This window comes from Staurois parvus, unplaced genomic scaffold (assembly GCF_062004578.1).
Source record: "Staurois parvus isolate SC_StPar_1 unplaced genomic scaffold, SC_StPar_1.0 ptg000335l, whole genome shotgun sequence".
Classification (NCBI taxonomy): Eukaryota; Metazoa; Chordata; class Amphibia; order Anura; family Ranidae; genus Staurois; species Staurois parvus.
Window position 1 is genome coordinate 1,025,479 of NW_028318131.1, and position 19,022 is coordinate 1,044,500.

General features: G+C 45.1%; 1 protein-coding gene and 1 pseudogene across 1 annotated transcript in view; one reads left to right on the top strand and one right to left on the bottom strand.

Annotated features, from left to right (window-relative positions):
• Positions 1–19,022, top strand: part of CELSR3 (cadherin EGF LAG seven-pass G-type receptor 3) — a 288,288-nt gene that overhangs the window by 155,642 nt on the left and 113,624 nt on the right. The gene's annotated exons all lie outside the window — the stretch shown is intronic.
• LOC149457100 (U2 spliceosomal RNA) lies at positions 4,453–4,613 on the bottom strand (annotated as a pseudogene).

Genomic DNA, 19,022 nt, shown 5'->3' on the forward strand with positions numbered 1-19,022 from the left:
TTCCCCCTGATGGGACAGCCTGCTGATGTGTTTCCTGTTCCTGGTTGTATTTCCCCGCCCTGTGTATATATCTTGTGTTTGTGTTAAAATAAAGCCGTTTACTTCCTGTCTTAAGAAGCTTGGTGCTGTCTATTTCCTGTATGGTCAGCGGTGGTGTCCGTGGATGGTGTTCGGACAGGGAAGTGGGAGTCTAACGGAAATAGCCTAGCGCAGAGATGAGGTTTTGGTCTTACACACAACAGACAGGACCAGGGGTGGACTGACCATTTGGAAACTCGGGCACTGCCCGAGGGCCCGGGATCAATAGGGGGCCCCATGAGATGCCCCTGGTACCTTTTTCATAGGCTTTTTTGAGTTTGGGCAAGGACACAGGGGCCCCATGATCCCCTATTGCCCGGGGGCCCCATGAGTTGTCAGTCCGCCCCTGGACAGGACTGTGCTCCAATGGTCTCATACCAACGAGGTCCTATGCTGGCATCTTCTCCCCAGTTTCTTGTTTTTGTTTACATGCAGAGCCTACTTTTTGCTTCTACCTTTAAAATATAATTATAGGCAAATTGTATTTTCTTTTGCTCTGAATAGGGTGGAGAGGGATTAGAAGATCTTCAGAAATTGTTAAGGAGATTCACCATCTCTATTTGTAAAATCACAAACATTGGGTTGTCCCCAGAGCAGGAACAGAGGGGAAATCCTCCAGTGGGGACACTAGCTCTGGTGACAACCAGGGATTTCCTCTCACTTCCTGTTTTAGCTTTGAGACAAAAAATGAAGGGAAATCTCCCCAATGGGATACAGATAGCAAAAAATAAACCACAGGGGTTGCTTTCAAAGGGGTTACCTATCAGCAAATGGGGGGGGGGGGGGTGGTACCTCTGCTGGGGTTCTCCCATCTCATTGCAGGCAGGGTGCATTTGCAGGTGTGAAGCTCACTAGGAAATCGTCTGTGAAGCTGCAAGACTTCACTGTCGGTTTCCCTTAGTCAAGATGGCAGCGCCAGCACCTGACAGCTGGACAGGTAAGTATCCCATTATTAAGTCAGCAGCTACAGTATTCGTAGCTGCTGACTTTGATTTTTGTTTTTTTTTTGGGGGGGGGGGCGGAACTCTATTTTTAGAGATTATTTATTTATTTCAGGTACTTCTATAGTGCCGTCAATTTATGCAGCGCTTTACATATATATTGTACATCACATCAGTCCCTAACCCTCAAGGGGCGTACAATCTAAGGTCCCTAACCCTCAAGGGGCGTACAATCTAAGGTCCCTAACCCTCAAGGGGCGTACAATCTAAGGTCCCTAACCCTCAAGGGGCGTACAATCTAAGGTCCCTAACCCTCAAGGGGCGTACAATCTAAGGTCCCTAACCCTCAAGGGGAGTACAATCTAAGGTCCCTAACCCTCAAGGGGCGTACAATCTAAGGTCCCTAACCCTCAAGGGGCGTACAATCTAAGGTCCCTAACCCTCAAGGGGCGTACAATCTAAGGTCCCTAACCCTCAAGGGGCGTACAATCTAAGGTCCCTAACCCTCAAGGGGCGTACAATCTAAGGTCCCTAACCCTCAAGGGGCGTACAATCTAAGGTCCCTAACCCTCAAGGGGTGTACAATCTAAGGTCCCTAACCCCCAAGGGGCGTACAATCTAAGGTCCCTAACTCACATTCATACATACACATACTAGGGCCAATTTAGACAGCAGCCAATTCACCTACCAGCATGTCTTTGGAGTGTGGGAGGAAACCGGAGTACCTGGAGGAAACCCACGCAGGCACAGGGAGAACATGCAAGCTCCAGGCAGGTGGTGCTGTGGTTGGGATTCTAACCGACGTCTCGAGTACTGCCAGGCGGAAGTGCTAACCACTTAGCCACTGTGCTGCCCATTACATGCGAGTGGGCAGGATTAGCTGAGCCAACAGCATCCCATTGCATCTCATAGCAGGCAGGGGGCATTTTATGCAATCACACAACCAACTTCATCAAAAATTTCAACCGCATACTGCGTGACTTAAGCAGGCCATACATTATGCAATTTTCTTTCCTTCAGCCATGGGTCGAAGAAAAGAAAATTGCTCGATTCCCCCCCCCCCCCCCACATCAATACAGTCAGTGTTGATGGGGAAATCCTATTGCCTTCCACCAGAGGGGAGCCTTCCCACCTGCAGAATACAATGATTGCTGCTGGCGTCTATTTGGTTTGGTTGCAAAAAAAGATACGACAAGCTGATTGTACTGAAGTCGATCAATGGATCAACTTCAGTACAATCAGCCTTGAGAGGATCTAGGATTCCTGAGCCCATGAGGCGTTTTTTTCACCAATATCTGGTGAGTGCAGTATGTGATTTTAGCACAAACGGGTGTGAACACTGGTCAAGGGACTTGGAATCAGGACTTTCAATTTCATTCTCCTCACCGTATTCTATTTTTTGGAGTGGGACTATTTAACAATCAAATTTTTCTCTGTATGATTTTTTTTGTATTATTTTATTTTTTTTTTTTTGTTGTTTATTTTTTTGCAATTTTTTTTTGTTACTTTATTAGTGTTGTCACTAAGGAGCAGCAGCATTTATTTAGGAATTATTTCATAAATATTTTTTGGCGCTGGTGATTTTTTGTATAAAAAAGTGCAATCAGCCTTCCCACTGACAGTTCGAAACTCAGCCAGTTCCTGCTAAACCAGTCAAATTTCGATCTGTCGATCTGTCCATGGCCAGCGTTAGGCAAGCCATAGACGGGCCGTTTATCGGCCGAATTTTCAGCCGATAACCGAAATATCGGTCGGCCCCGTTGCTGATGCTGCCACCCATGTCCACGAAAAACAGCCGTTTTCAAGGATTTTCCAGTATGACCGATAAAAATAAATGAGGAGATCCACGAAAAACAGCCGATGGGCTGGCCCCATAAACAGCCGATAAACAAGCCGTCTATGGCCTGCATTACAGTCAGTGCTATAGATGAGCAATAAATAAAAAGTGAACACTTCCTATTGTCCGGAGATGAAGAGTCTGTGTAGGTTTTAGGACTCATGTACACGGGGTGCTTGGAAAACTCTTTTGGAAACTGACTGCTGGAAAACGTAGGTTAAAAAAAGTCAGTGTAGCCGCGTTTGTACGTTTGCGTTTAGAAGCGTTTTTAAAAGATAACCTCAGGAGACCTTCCAAAATGCCCAGAATGCACTGAAAAACAATAAAAAATTTACTATTTCAGACATTTTGCGAGGAATAGAGAGAGCAGAAGCAGAGAGAGCAGTATGTGTGGAGATGACCTGTCTTTTCTGGTTGTATTCACTATGGATCCCATCATGAGTATAATGCGGAATGTTCTACCATTTTTCCCTTCACGCCAAACCTGGAACTGACTGCGCTAGTGTATCGGGTCCATTTGAATACCTGGAACTGACTGCGCTGGTGTACCGGGTCCATTTGAATACCTGGAACTGACTGCGCTGGTGTACCGGGTCCATTTGAATACCTGGAACTGGCTGCGCTGGTGTACCGGGTCCATCTGAATACATGGAAAACACTTTGCATGCATCTCTGATGATGAAAAAAGGCTCCGGACAGCATCTGGATATGGAACAGTTAAAAAACGCTTCTAAATCAAACGCTTATAAACGCGGATAACCGTGTTTACAAGTGTTTGAAGCGCCGGTAAAATCTACTTTTTTGGGTTTTTTTAAGTCCGCAAACGTGCAACTATAACGAAAAACCCGTAAGTGTTCACAAAAAAAGTGCAAGTGCAAAACACCACACGAAAAAGTGCACTTAGGGGTGTGCTTTGCCCTTCCCCCGAAGGGGTTGGACCACTACCCTGATCCCCCGGGGCATGAAGCTCCTGACAGGGACAAGGTTCCCATTTGGTCCTCCTGGCCAAAAGGCCTGGCGGACCACCGTTCCTTGTGGCCAGCCAAAGCTGGACACCCAGTACTTGGTCAGGGGGCTCTCCCGAAGAGAAAACCCCCCAGGGACGGGGGAGGAAGGAACCAAAAGGCCACACATCCTCCCCCCTAGACTTCAGGGCAGGCCCGAGGACCCACACCCTCCATCCTGTGAGGAAAACACACACATAAGTAAAGAAAAAGTGACAATACGTGGGAGTGAATAAATTAAAAAAATAGAAAATAAAAAAGTGGTCGTGCCAAATAGTGCACAGACCAGGCCCTGAGGCCTGTAGCAAAAATTGCCCTGGTCCTAGCCATAAGGCCTGGTCCCGAGGGCGCTGTGCAGGAAAAGTGGAAACGCAGTGATCATGTGCCATCTTCACACAGTGGGGTCCCACACCCAGGTGCTACTAGTGGCACCCCTGAGGCGACTACTCAGGGGGCACTGGTTTGCGGACTCTCTGCCTTCCCAACCCCTGACCAGACAAGGTAGATCCGTCCAAATCAGGAGGTACTGGGTCCTTCAGACGTTCCAAAGGGGAATTACTACCAGGCCCCAGCTACGTGTGGGCGTCCCGGGTTCTGTTCCCCCCGTAATAGCCATCCAGACCCCCATCATACCAGTGAGGGTACTATACAACAGCCATCCCCGCAAAGCTAGAATGACCGTGGAGCACCCCCACTGGACACTGATAAGAACAGATACTACACTTGATCTTAGCCAAAAGGCCGAGAAGCAGGTAAAATCTACTCCTGAACGCAAGTTTGGAGCGTTCAAAAAAACGACTGTAAACTCAACTGCCTGTAAAGGACGATGTGTACATGGACACATAGGAGAACATTAGGGAGAGTTCAGGGGCTGCTGAAAGAAACGCAGAACATCTCCTGAACGTCAGTTTATCATCTGCAGTGTACATGAACCCCTACTTTGAGGATAATGCTCCATAGTCTTCATTGCAGGCCCACTTATAGCGGGTGAGGGGCGGCGGCCTTTCTAGTTTATTGGCCTGACATCTGTTTCCTTACTTAACCGATATGTATTAAAATATTCATCGTGTCCCCATGCCAGTAACTGTTTGTAAATCATTTTAATTGCATCCATCAGTCACCGGCTCACTTTTACTGTTCCTTGATTGATTCATCCGGACATCGTTAGAACGATGATTCAGTCATACGGTTACATATTGATCTGCTCTCTGCGAAGGGCTTTCCAGGGGTTTGGAGAGCTGACGGGTCATCATAGATAACATTCACACTCGGGTCTGGGTGTAATCAACCACGGGAGGGCTTGTGTACAAATCGTTACTGTAATCTCACTAAAGTCACCCATTATACTCCGCGGAATCCACCGAATTAAGACCTGAATTTGTCACTCGTGAGTCGCTCGTGTGGTCAGATTCTGATTGTTCTTCCTGGAAATTCAATATTGTATAATATTTATACTGTACTGTCTGATGTCAGTACATACAATAATATACCGGCGCACACCGTGGGATGTGTAGTGGAGTATACGGCCTTTTTACCTGTTAAAGTGATTCTGTAGGCTGTTCAAATAAAAAGGTTATACTTGCTGTGACGGGAGTCTCTTTGGGTGGGGGGCCCATGGAACCCAGCTCACTTTGGAGAGGTGGGGAGACCCCTGTGTGACGGGAGTCACTTTGAGTGGGGGGCGCATGGAACCCAGCTCACTTTAGAGAGCTGAGGAGACCCCTGTCTCAGCTCCCCATATCCCTATTATGTGTAAGTCACCCTGTGCCTGTTAGAGGTACAGGGTGATCTGTCCTAATATTGGGGTGAGAGGTTGTTGATTGTTTAATGCCATGTGGTTGCATCCCATTGTTCTATTGTGTGTCTTGCTTGGGAGCAAACTATTATGGGATGTATGTGTTTATGTATATTAGCTTAGTGGGGGGGTGTCTCCAGCAGCCCTCCCTCCTGATGGGACTGTCTGCTGGTGTGACATTTGAATACCTGTGTGTCTCTTGTTGGTAAGTGTAGATTGCCCCGCCCTGTGTCATTATGCAGGGAGGGGGGATTTGTTCGCTGAGTGTATAAAAAGCCAGTTTGAGTTTCAAATAAAGAGTTCCATATTCAGACAGACTGGTGTTGTGTAGCCTTCTTTGGTTGGCTGTGGTGTCTGTGGTCGATTTTTGGACGGGGAAGCGGTATTATAACGGAAGTACCCAAGCACAGACTGGGTCGGTTATGTTACACTTGCCCGCTCTGTTGCTTACGCCCTCTTCTGGAAGTCCCCCTCCGGTACTGTCAGCTTTTTCTTCCTCCAAGTTGCTCCTTAGAGAGCCAGCTGCTAAGGAGACATTCAAGCGTATGCACTCCTGAGCCGGGCTGTGTGCGTCGTTAGACATGCACAGCGCCGGTAAGCCATGCCCCTACATCCTCATCACAGGAGTTTGACAGACAGCAGCAGGAGCCTATGGCTCTGCTGCGCTCGGTTTTTCCTGTGAAAGCAGGAAGTGAGGGGAGTGGTGCTGCGGCCGAGACAGTGCTGGAACAGTGACATGGAGCCAGGTAAGTATTTAGGGATGGAGTTGGGTAGGACAAGTAATGGGATGTTTTTTGTTTTTTTTTTACCTTAAACTGGTTGTAAACCCTTACATATTCCCAGTGAAGTTACTGGCCTCAAGTGATACACAGAGATTAAACAAATCCTTCAAATAAGTTGTACCTTTTTATCTGCAGTCTTCTCTTCTCTACATTTGTTGGAAGTACTGAATTTATAAATTTATATAGAGCTGTCAAAACAACAAAAAAAGGGGGAGGGGGGGCAGAGAGTTGATGTTACGCTCTGCAGAGCTCAGTTAGGACAGGAATATGATGTACAAGTAGAGAAGAGGCTGTGCTATAGAGTTGACTCTTTGGGAAGTAGTCCGTTTCCTTAGCTCCTTAGTTTAGAGGCACATTGAATACGAATAAAAAATAATTTATGGAAGTAAAAAACACTACAAGTATGGATTCTAAATTCTAGATATTCTGTGCTTTTCCCGTGTTTTTATGATGGTGACAGGGTCTCTTTAAAACAGGGGTCAGCAACACCCATCATTCGCAATCTACCCACCAATCTCAGGCAGGTGACGGGTAGATTGTGTCTCTGCCAACTCCCAGGGGCAGTATTTACTGGATCTCATCCCCTCTATTTTCCTCCTTTGGCAGAAGGAGGAATATACAAAGGATCGGTTCCAGAAAATGTGGCCCCCGCTGCCCCTCCTGTCCAGGTTCCTCTTCCTTCTTCTGCCTGGGCCCCACTATGTGCTCCCTCTCCTGCTGGCTGCTGCAGGGGATCTTCGGGGTAGAGGGCAGGGGAAGGGGCAGGTAAATATGTCATTTACCGGACCCTTCCTTTTCCGAATGAACAGAGGGAGTGATTGGTACCGATCACTCACTATGTTCCTTCATAACTGAAGCATAGTAAACTGTCTCCTTAACCTCCATTCTCTGTTCCAAAAGTGAGACATTAGTAGGTTTATTTACTAAAGCGGGAGAGTCCAAAATCAGACTCCCTTCTGCATAGAAACCAATCAGCTTCCAGGTTTCATTGCCAAAGCTTCATTGAACAAGCTGAGGTTAGAAGCTGATTGGTTTCTATACAGAAGGGAGTCTGATTTTGGACTCTCCTGCTTTAGTAAATAAACCCCTAGGGGTCTGTTTAGACCAGTGGTTCTCAACCTTTCTAATGCCGCGACCCCTTAATACAGTTCCTCATGTTCTGGTGACCCCCAACCATAAAATTATTTTCGTTGCTACTTCATAACTGTAATTTTGCAGTGGGAGGACTAGTGCCACATCATTGGTGTCAGTGGAAGGAGTAGTGCCCCATCACTGATGTCAGTGGGATGAATAGTGCCCCATCGTTGGTGTCAGTGGGAGGAATAGTGCCCCATCGTTGGTGTCAGTGGGAGGAATAGTGCCCCATCGTTGGTGTCAGTGGGAGGAATAGTGCCCCATCGTTGGTGTCAGTGGGAGGAATAGTGCCCCATCGTTGGTGTCAGTGGGAGGAATAGTGCCCCATCGTTGGTGTCAGTGGGAGGAATAGTGCCCCATCGTTGGTGTCAGTGGGAGGAATAGTGCCCCATCGTTGGTGTCAGTGGGAGGAATAGTGCCCCATCGTTGGTGTCAGTGGGAGGAATAGTGCCCCATCATTGGTGTCAGTGGGGGGAATAGTGCCCCATCATTGGTGTCAGTGGGGGGAATAGTGCCCCATCATTGGTGTCAGTGGGGGGAATAGTGCCCCATCATTGGTGTCAGTGGGGGGAATAGTGCCCCATCATTGGTGTCAGTGGGGGGAATAGTGCCCCATCATTGGTGTCAGTGGGGGGAATAGTGCCCCATCATTGGTGTCAGTGGGGGGAATAGTGCCCCATCATTGGTGTCAGTGGGGGGAATAGTGCCCCATCATTGGTGTCAGTGGGGGGAACAGTGCCCCATCATTGGTGTCAGTGGGGGGAATAGAGCCCCATCATTGGTGTCAGTGGGGGGAATAGTGCCCCATCATTGGTGTCAGTGGGGGGAATAGTGCCCCATCATTGGTGTCAGTGGGGGGAATAGTGCCCCATCATTGGTGTCAGTGGGGGGAATAGTGCCCCATCATTGGTGTCAGTGGGGGGAATAGTGCCCCATCATTGGTGTCAGTGGGGGGAATAGTGCCCCATCATTGGTGTCAGTGGGAGGAATAGTGCCCCATCATTGATGTCAGTGTGGTGGAGGGGGAAATAGTGCCCCATCTTTGGGGTCAGGGGGGGGAATAGGAAGCGGAGTTGTTGAGGGATCCCGGAGGTGTGGCCAGGTGACAGGGCAGCGTGTCATCCCGCCCACACATCGACTGAGTCAGAGGAGCGGTGTCTCGGTTCCTAAGACCATCGGAAATATGTGTTTTCCGATGGTCTTAGGCGACCCCTGGGAAATGGTCGTTCGACCCCCAAAGGGGTCGCGACCCCCAGGTTGAGAACCGCTGGTTTAGACACTGTCCATTGCCCTACTGACTGACACTGTCCACTTTGTGCCCGGGTTCACATTGATGCGGTGCGGCATTCGCAGCGTTTTCAGTACGAATTCCGCACTGCATCAGAATCGCACCCAGTTCATGCGAACCGCTGCAGGTGTGTATGTTACGTTAACACCCCGAAAGCGCTCCGCAAAACACGGTGCGATGTGCAAAATCGGATCGCATAGGTGTGAATACCCATGCGATCCGATTCTAGTGAGGACCCAAAAAGGGTCCTGCATGTTTTTGGTGCGGGTGCTGTGCGAATAGAGCCATACAAAATGTACGGCTCCGATCGCACCGCACACAAATCGCATGTGATGTGCACAGGAATGCGGTGCGGTTCCCGTGGGAATCACATGCGATATACGGAGCCACACGTATGTAAACCTGAAGGTAGGCTAAGTTTATATTTTTACAGTGATATTTGTTTCATTACATTTTTCTAAGTTTTTATTTAGTTAGACCTGGCTAGTTAAATTCCTGTAAAAAAAGGGGCGCTGAACCCCGGGGATCTTTGATCTCTATCATGTGGTTCAGGTAGATCTCCACCTCTCAAAGGTTGCCTAACCCTGCTTTAAAGTATATAGATTTATTGCAATTATTTATTGAATGGAAACACTGTAACTATTTAACTACTTGCTGTCTGGGCCAACTTTTAAGTTTTTTCACCAGTTTTTTGCTAACAAAATTACTTAGAACCCCCAAACATTACATATTTTCTGAAACCAGAAGCCCCGTAGAATTAAATGGTGGGAGTTACAATTTTTTTTTTGTTATTCGTTATTTGCGCAGCTGTTTATCAAATGCAAATTTTCAGGAAATAATACACTAAAATGAATTTTAGCACACAGAAACACAATATAATACTCAATGTTTGGGAAAAATAATATAGATGATTCTGTATTGACTAATTTGACACCAGACTTGTCAAGACTTGACCTTTTATTAAAAGAGGTATAGACTCCAGAGAGAGAGAGATCATTCCTCCCCCGCTACAAATCATTAGTAAGACCTCATCTGGAATATGCAGTTCAGTTTTGGGCACCAATTCACAAAAAGAACATTGAGGAACTGGAGAAAGTACAGAGAAGGACAACTAAACTGATAAGAGGCATGGAGGAGATCAGCTATGAGGAAAGATTAGAGGAACTGAATTTATTCTCTCTTGAGAAGAGGAGATTAAGGGGGGAAATGATCTCCATGTATAATACATAAGGGGGGATATGATCACCATGTATAATACATAAGGGGGGATATGATCTCCATGTATGATACATAAGGGGGGATATGATCTCCATGTATAATACATAAGGGGGGATATGATAACCATGTATAATACATAAGGGGGGATATGATCTCCATGTATAATACATAAGGGGGGATATGATCTCCATGTATAATACATAAGGGGGGATATGATCTCCATGTATAATACATAAGGGGGATGTGATCTCCATGTATAATACATAAGGGGGGATATGATCACCATGTATAATACATAAGGGGGGATATGATCTCCATGTATAATACATAAGGGGGGATATGATCTCCATGTATAATACATAAGGGGGATGTGATCTCCATGTATAATACATAAGGGGGGATATGATCTCCATGTATAATACATAAGGGGGGGATATGATCTCTATGTATAATACATAAGGGGGGATATGATCACCATGTATAATACATAAGGGGGGGGATATGATCTCCATGTATAATACATAAGGGGGATATGCTCTCCATGTATAATACATAAGGGGGGATATGATCTCCATGTATAATACATAAGGGGGGATATGATCTCCATGTATAATACATAAGGGGGGATATGATCTCCATGTATAATACATAAGATGGGGGGGGGGATATGATCTCCATGTATAATACATAAGGGGGGATATGATCTCCATATATAATACATAAGATGGGGGGGGGATATGATCTCCATGTATAATACATAAGATGGGGGGGGGGATATGATCTCCATGTATAATACATAAGGGGGGATATGATCTCCATATATAATACATAAGATGGGGGGGGGATATGATCTCCATGTATAATACATAAGGGGGGATATGATCTCCATGTATAATACATAAGGGGGGATATGATCTCCATGTATAATACATAAGGGGGGATATGATCTCCATGTATAATACATAAGGGGGGATATGATCTCCATGTATAATACATATGGGGGGGATATGATCTCCATGTATAATACATAAGGGGGATATGATCTCCATGTATAATACATAAGGGGGGATATGATCTCCATGTATAATACATAAGGGGGGGATATGATCTCCATGTATAATACATAAGGGGGGATATGATCTCCATGTATAATACATAAGGGGGGATATGATCTCCATGTATAATACATAAGGGGGGATATGATCTCCATGTATAATACATAAGGGGGGATATGATCTCCATGTATAATACATATGGGGGGGATATGATCTCCATGTATAATACATAAGGGGGATATGATCTCCATGTATAATACATAAGGGGGGATATGATCTCCATATATAATACATAAGGGGGGGATATGATCTCCATGTATAATACATAAGGGGGGATATGACCTCCATGTATAATACATAAGGGGGGATATGATCTCCATGTATAATACATAAGGGGGGATATGATCTCCATGTATAATACATAAGGGGGGATATGATCTCCATGTATAATACATAAGGGGGGGATATGATCTCCATGTATAATACATAAGGGGGGATATGATCTCCATGTATAATACATAAGGGGGGATATGATCTCCATGTATAATACATAAGGGGAGATATGATCTCCATGTATAATACATAAGGGGGGATATGATCTCCATGTATAATACATCAGTGGCTCATATAGTAAACTCGGTGTGGAGTTATTGCCCCTGAGGTCATCACAGAGGACAAGGGGGCGCTCTTTACGTCTGGAGGAAAAGAAATTTAATCTCCAAACACGGAAAGGTTTCTTCACAGTAAGAGCTGTGAAAATGTGGAATAGACTCCCTCAAGAGTTGGTTGTGGCCAGCTCAGTGGATTGCTGTAGGAAAGTCCTGGATTCTTTCTTAGATACACAGAATATAACTGGATACTAACATTTATAGGTAAAGTTGTTCCAGGGAATATCTGATTGCCTCTCGGGGGATCAGGAAGGAATTGTTTTCCTTGCAGGAGCAAATTGGATCATGCTTTGCTGGGTTTTTTGCCTTTCTCTGGATCAACTGTGGGTGTAGGATTATAATTTTTTTTATTTTTAATGGTTGAACTGGATGGACTTTTGTCTTTTTTCAGCCAGACTAACTATGTAACCTGGAAAATGGCAACAAACTAGGGTACCTACATTTTTTTCATAGGCGATGCTTTTAAAAGCTTTTTAAATTATGACCCTAAAATTATTGCTCTCACTCTGATGTTCATGGTGACACCACACGCGATGTGCAATTGCTGTTTACAAATGCGTGCGGGACCTACGTGTGCATTTGCATGAACAGTATGCACAGGGGAGCGAGAGTTTTTTAAATTGTTTTTAGCCTGTTGGATTTTTTTGCATGGGATTACTGCCGGCAGTGATCATTGTATTCTGCCGCCAGTGAGGGCTCCCCGCCAGCAGAACAAAATAGCGCTACAGGAGGGATTCCCCCCTGACTTGATGGGGGAATCAAGCGGTTTTCTTTCCTTACACCTGTGGGTGCGGGAAAGATAATTGCATAATCTATGGTTTGCTTTACAATTGGTCCAAGCTGTAAATATGTAATGCACACTGTCCCTGGAGTTCAGCTTTAACCACTTCCCGTCCGGCCCATGTATATAAATGGCCGGGCGGGAGCATTGCAGGAGCGGGGGGCCGTTTATAAACATCCTTCCCACCTGTGTGTGCTCCCAGGCAGCGTGCGGCACTGCGATCTGGTGCCCACTGTGTCCTACAGATACAATGGAACAGCGATCGCCATACGGGACCTTTGCGTGAGGTCCGATCATGTGATCACTGATTGGCAAATCAGTGATCACATGAATAGTAGTAAGCAAGATGTCACTTCTGACATCATTGCTTACTACGTGTGAAATCTGTGAATGATCACAGAGGTCAAATGTCACAGGGCTATTCACAACATCCTTGTACCATGTGACAAGCTGTGACCAATCACAGCTCTCACAGTATTTCTCAATGACTGCAAGAATGCAGCTAGAGAGAAGGAGAAATGATTGCTTTTACAGACTTTATTATTATTATACAGGATTTATATCGCGCCAACAGTTTGCTCAGCACTTTACAAAATGAAGGCAGACATTACAGTTACAATACAATTTGGTACAAGAGGAAACAGAGGACCCGGCTCGTTAGAGCTTACAATCTAGGATGGGTGTAAAAGCAATCAGTGTAAAAAAAAAAAAAATCTTCATCACCCCCCACAAGTAGTACAGTGTCACCATGGTGACACTGTACTGCTAGGGTGACAGTATGTAAAAAAAGAACAAAAACATAATAATATAAAAAAAATAAAATAGAAATGTTCAAAAAATTTTGAAAAATTATAATTTTTGGTTATAAACTAGTTTGGGTTATTTTTTTTACTAAAAAGATAGCTGAATACATTTTGGCCAATATTTCTAAAGAAAGATTATTTATTTGCAAAATGTTTATTAAAAAAAAAAACACTTTTTTCCCCAAAATGTTTGAACCTTTTCATTTATGTAGCAAAAAAATAAAAATCCCAGTGGTGAATAAATAAAATGCCAAAATAAAGTTTTATCTGTCTAAAAAAAAAAATTCTAAAAATTTCATATAGGTACAGTGTTGCATGACCGCGCAATTGTCATTCAAAGTGTGATAGCGCTGAAAGCTGAAAATTGGCCTGGACGGGAAGGGGGTGAAAGTATCCGGACTGGAAGCGGTTAAGAATTCTGATCCGATCAAAAAACAAGTTGGTGCTGAATGAAGAATGTAGTTGTGATGGTACCAGGGGCGGACTGACCATTTGGAAACACGGGCACTGTCCTCTTATTAAGCTGCCCTTGTAGACTTCACAGGTTCTAACGATCCCTTTAGCTTGTCAAGGACAATCAGCCTTTAACCCCCCTGGCGGTATTCCCGAGTGTAGCTCGGGGTAAACTTTCTATACCAAAAGCGGTAACCCCGAGCTACACTCGGGCTTACCATGTGACGTTGCTCTGGGGGTCCTTGCAGCGCTTACCTTGTCCTTCGCTCCCGCGATGTGTCCCTTGCAGCGTCCCCGGCCATCTCCTCCGGCCGATGCCGGCATCCGCTTCCGTGTTCCGGTCCCTGTGACGTCGGGATGTACTGGCGCCGGAACCGGCGGGAAATTTGAAATTTTAAAAAAATTTCATTTTTGCTGTCATTGCTGTTTCAAACCATTTCACATACATTTTGTCCCGAGTGCTTTGTCCGGCGCCCTGCCTGCATTTTTACTGTTCTTTCTGCCTGGAAACTGAGAAACGTCCATGGCGTCCAAAAAGCGTCCCTTTAGGTCAAAAGCGGTTTTAGACCGGCTAGAGAACAGCGATAGTAAATCAGAACCACTTGCAGAATTGAGTGATAATGATTCGTGGGGGAAATTCCTCATCAGACACTGAAAACGATTCTGCGACTTTGCTCAGCGATGTGCGAACTTGGCGCTATATTTCACATTTCAGTGTTTTTGGTTTGATTACATTATTGAATTAAATTTATTATTATTATATTATTATTTTTTATGATTATTTATTAAATTATAATTTATGATTTCGTGTTTCAAGTTTTATCATATCCGGAATGTTTACTAGACTCTTGTTCGGACAGATTTCAGTGAGTTATTCCTAAAAATTACAGGCCTACAATAAAAAAACTACATATTTCCATGCAAAATAATGGTACCGCTTTCAGCACAAAAAATCGGAAAGAATCATACCGCCGAGGAGGTTAAAGACGTTTCCTGATCAGACATAAAAGTTTTGCGATGAAAAAGAACCTTTTAACAAAGTGAAGGTCCCCTCCTCGCTGATAATGACCTTCTCCGGGCTCTGTTCATTTCTATGATATAGCATGTAACCTAGCCCATCCTTTCCTCAAGGATCTTCTACCTTTTGTACTTACCAAAGTTTTTGAACACTGGAACATTGCATCTATATGAGCTGGCGGCAGGGGCGGACTGACCATTTGGAAACTCGGGCACTGCCCGAGGGCCCGGGCTCAGTAGGGGGCCCCATGAGATGCCCCTGGTACCTTTTTCATAGGCTTTTTTGAGTTTGGGCAAGGACACAGGGGCCCCATGATCCCCTATTGATCCCCTATTGCCCCCGCCCCTGCTGTAAACTCCACTGCCTGTAAATGAAGATGTGTACACGGGCACATAGCAAAACATTAGGGAGAGTTCAGGGGCTGCTGAAAAAAATGCTGAACAGCTCCTGAATGTCAGCTGTACACTGTGGATTTTATCAATGTTTCAAACGCTTATAAACGCGGCTAACCGCGTTTTTAAGCGTTTGCCTTTGGAAATTTTTTTTTAACTCTTCCATTTCCAGATGCTGTCCAGAACCTTTTTTCATCATGAAAAATGCATGCAAAGTGTTTTCCCGGTACTCAAATGGACACAGGGGCCCCATGATCCCCTATTGCCCGGAGGGCCCCATGAGTTGTCAGTCCGCCCCTGGATGGTACTGGGTAACCCGGCAATCGATGGGCAAGCTGATATCTGAGTATTGCTGGGTTTGGGAAAAGGGAATATTGCAGGAGGAGATGGAGTTAATAAGAAGAGAAAATGTATCTCCTGGCCAAGTTCTCTTCTGCCTGCATTATATCAGACCCACAGCCGACAAGACAGACGGAAAATGCCTCCCGTCTTATCAGAACAGGAGCTAATTATCTCTGTCTCTCTTTTATGGATAATGAATGTAGCATACTCCAGATGTATATTAGGCACCGCTTCAACACTGTAGACGCAGTAATTAGTCCGTTCCGTCTTTTATTGGTTTTGTCACATTTTATTAGATTTGTTCATCTATGGGGATCTTTTTTTTATGAGCCTCTGAGCCCGCAAAAATTTAATCTCATGCCCTAAAGAGGTCACGTTTAATAACAGCTGCCCGCCGCTTCACCGCTACGGAAAAATATAACACTCTATATGGAAAGGGAGGCCCTGTGTAATAAAACGGGGGTCACTCCACTTGTTCATGGATCATCTGTGACTCCTGTGCTCCCCTCTGCTTCGAAGAACCACAAGTCCCAGCAGGTCCTTGTACTTTGTGCTTTACAGACCGACAGGCCTAGCTGAAAACAGATATTTCCATTTTGTGTATTGGTTGACCAGTTGAATTTGGCTTCCAATATGTCCGGAATGTTGGCCATACGCGTATCGTTTTGATCATACGATCAGTCATTCAGTGCAACTAAACTGATTACATGGAATAAAAATCTCAAACCAAAGAAATCGATCGATTGAGCTCTCAACTGATTTTAACTCAGCCAAGGCTGAATTTTCTGGTTTGCTTTCGATCAGAAAATGAAATATCTGTGTTGGAGAGGCAATCATAATGCAGCTTAAATAATTGATCGATTTTGTTAGAGCATTTATTTTTGTAAATAATAGATCATATATTCGATCAACAATTTGGAACATTACCATTTGTGTTGCATTGCTTGATTGGTTTTGAGGTATCCGATGCAGACATTGTCAACCAATAATACAAGGAGTGTCAGTAAACCAGGACAACATTGGTACACATATACTAACAGGATATTTTGCAGTTGTATAACATAGGAACGGAGGTTGCAGGTTGAGAAAGGTAGGAGGACAGGGAATATCCCTGAGGGGCTATCTCAGAGGTAAAGGTAGGGAACTAATTGTAGGAATGTTAGAGTAAAAGAGGGTGGAAGACAACTAACAGGGGAGGGAGAGAAAACAAAGTCATCCAGCATTTAGATTTGGGGTTTGACAGTCAGAAGGTCATGAGTGAGTTATGCAGGGTTACCAGACTTTCAGGAGTCGTTCATGCATCTCATTTAAGGGACATTGATTCCTAATATCACTACACGCTGTTCACTGACTGCCTTATCACTGCATACTGCTCACTGACTGCCCTATCACTGCATACTGCTCACTGACTGCCCTATCACTGCACACTGCTCATTGGCTGTCCTGCAACTACATACTGCTCACTGACTGCCCAATCAATACACACTGCTCACTGACTGCCCTATCACTGCACACTGCTCATTGGCTGTCCTGCAACTACATACTGCTCACTGACTGCCCTATCAATACACACTGCTCACTGACTGCCCTATCACTGCATACTGCTCATTGGCTGTCCTGCAACTACATACTGCTCACTGACTGCCCTATCAATACACACTGCTCATTGACTGCCCTATCACTGAATACTGCTCATTGACTGCCCTGCAACTACATACTGCTCACTGACTGCCCTATCACTGCACACTGCTCACTGACTGCCCTATCACTGAATACTGCTCTTTGACTGCCCTGCAACTACATACTGCTCACTGACTGCCCTATCACTGCACACTGCTCCCTAACTGCCCTTCCACCACATATTGCTCACTGCCCTGCAACTGCTTAGTGCTCACTGACTGCCCTATCACTACATACTGTTCACTGACTGCCCTGCCCCTACATATTACTCGCAGACTGCTCTGCAACTTCATAGTGTTCACCTAATGCTCTATCACTAAATACTGCTCACTGACTGCCCTATCACTATATACTGCTCACTGACAGTCTGCCACTGGATACTGCTCACTTACTGCCTTACCACTACATACTGCTCACTGAATGTCCTGCCACTACTATTAGTCATAGACTGCTCTGTAACTTCATAGTGCTCACTTGCTGCCCTATTACTACACACTGCTCACTGACTGCCCATTCTCTACATACTGTTCACCGACTGCCTTATCACTATAAACAGCTCACTAACTGCCCTGCAACTGCATAGTGTTCACTGACTGTTCTGCCACTAGATACTGCTCACCTACTGCCCTATCGCTACATACTGCTCACTGACTGCCCTGCCACTACATATTACTCGCAGGCTGGTCTGCAACTGCATAGTGCTCACGTAATGCCCTGTCACTACATACTGCTCACTGACTGCCCTGTCACTACATACTGCTCACTGACTGCCCTGTCACTACATACTGCTCACCGACTGCCCTGTCACTACATACTGCTCACCGACTGCCCTATCACTATATACTGCTCACTTACTGCCTTACCACTAGATACTGCTCACTTACTACCCTATCACTACATACTGCTCACTTACTGCCTTACCACTACATACTGCTCACTGACTGCCCTGTCACTATATACTGCTCACTTACTGCCTTACCACTATATACTGCTCACTGACGGTCTGCCACTAGATACTGCTCACTTACTGCCTTACCACTAGATACTGCTCACTTACTACCCTATCACTACATACTGCTCACTGACTGCCTTACCACTAGATACTGCTCACTTACTACCCTATCACTACATACTGCTCACTTACTGCCTTACCACTACATACTGCTCACTTACTACCCTATCACTACATACTGCTCACTTACTGCCTTACCACTACATACTGCTCACTGACTGCCCTGTCACTATATACTGCTCACTTACTGCCTTACCACTATATACTGCTCACTGACGGTCTGCCACTAGATACTGCTCACTTACTACCCTATCACTACATACTGCTCACTTACTTCCCTATCACTACATACTGCTCACCTACTGCCCTGTGTATATGTCCTGCTACCAATATGCCTCTTTTAAAACCACGTCCATTTTAAATGAATGCCCCGCCTCTAATTAAAGTACATTCTCTGCTTGCAATGTCTTACTGGACGCACAGCGAAAAATGATGTCCCTGGAAATTTTTTTAAAATGTTGACAACTATGAAATTAGAACATGGATTGTGAGCCAGATCTTCTCATCCAACATGAGTATCTAACTTCACTTCACAAACATTCTGTTGACTAAATGGGTACAAATCCTCACCTTCCTGGAATTGAATGAGCTGTTAGATCCACATAGGGAGGGGGACAACTCCATATTAGTGCCCATGGTTTTGGGATTGATGAGATGTCCAACCAGCCAGGGGCGGACTGA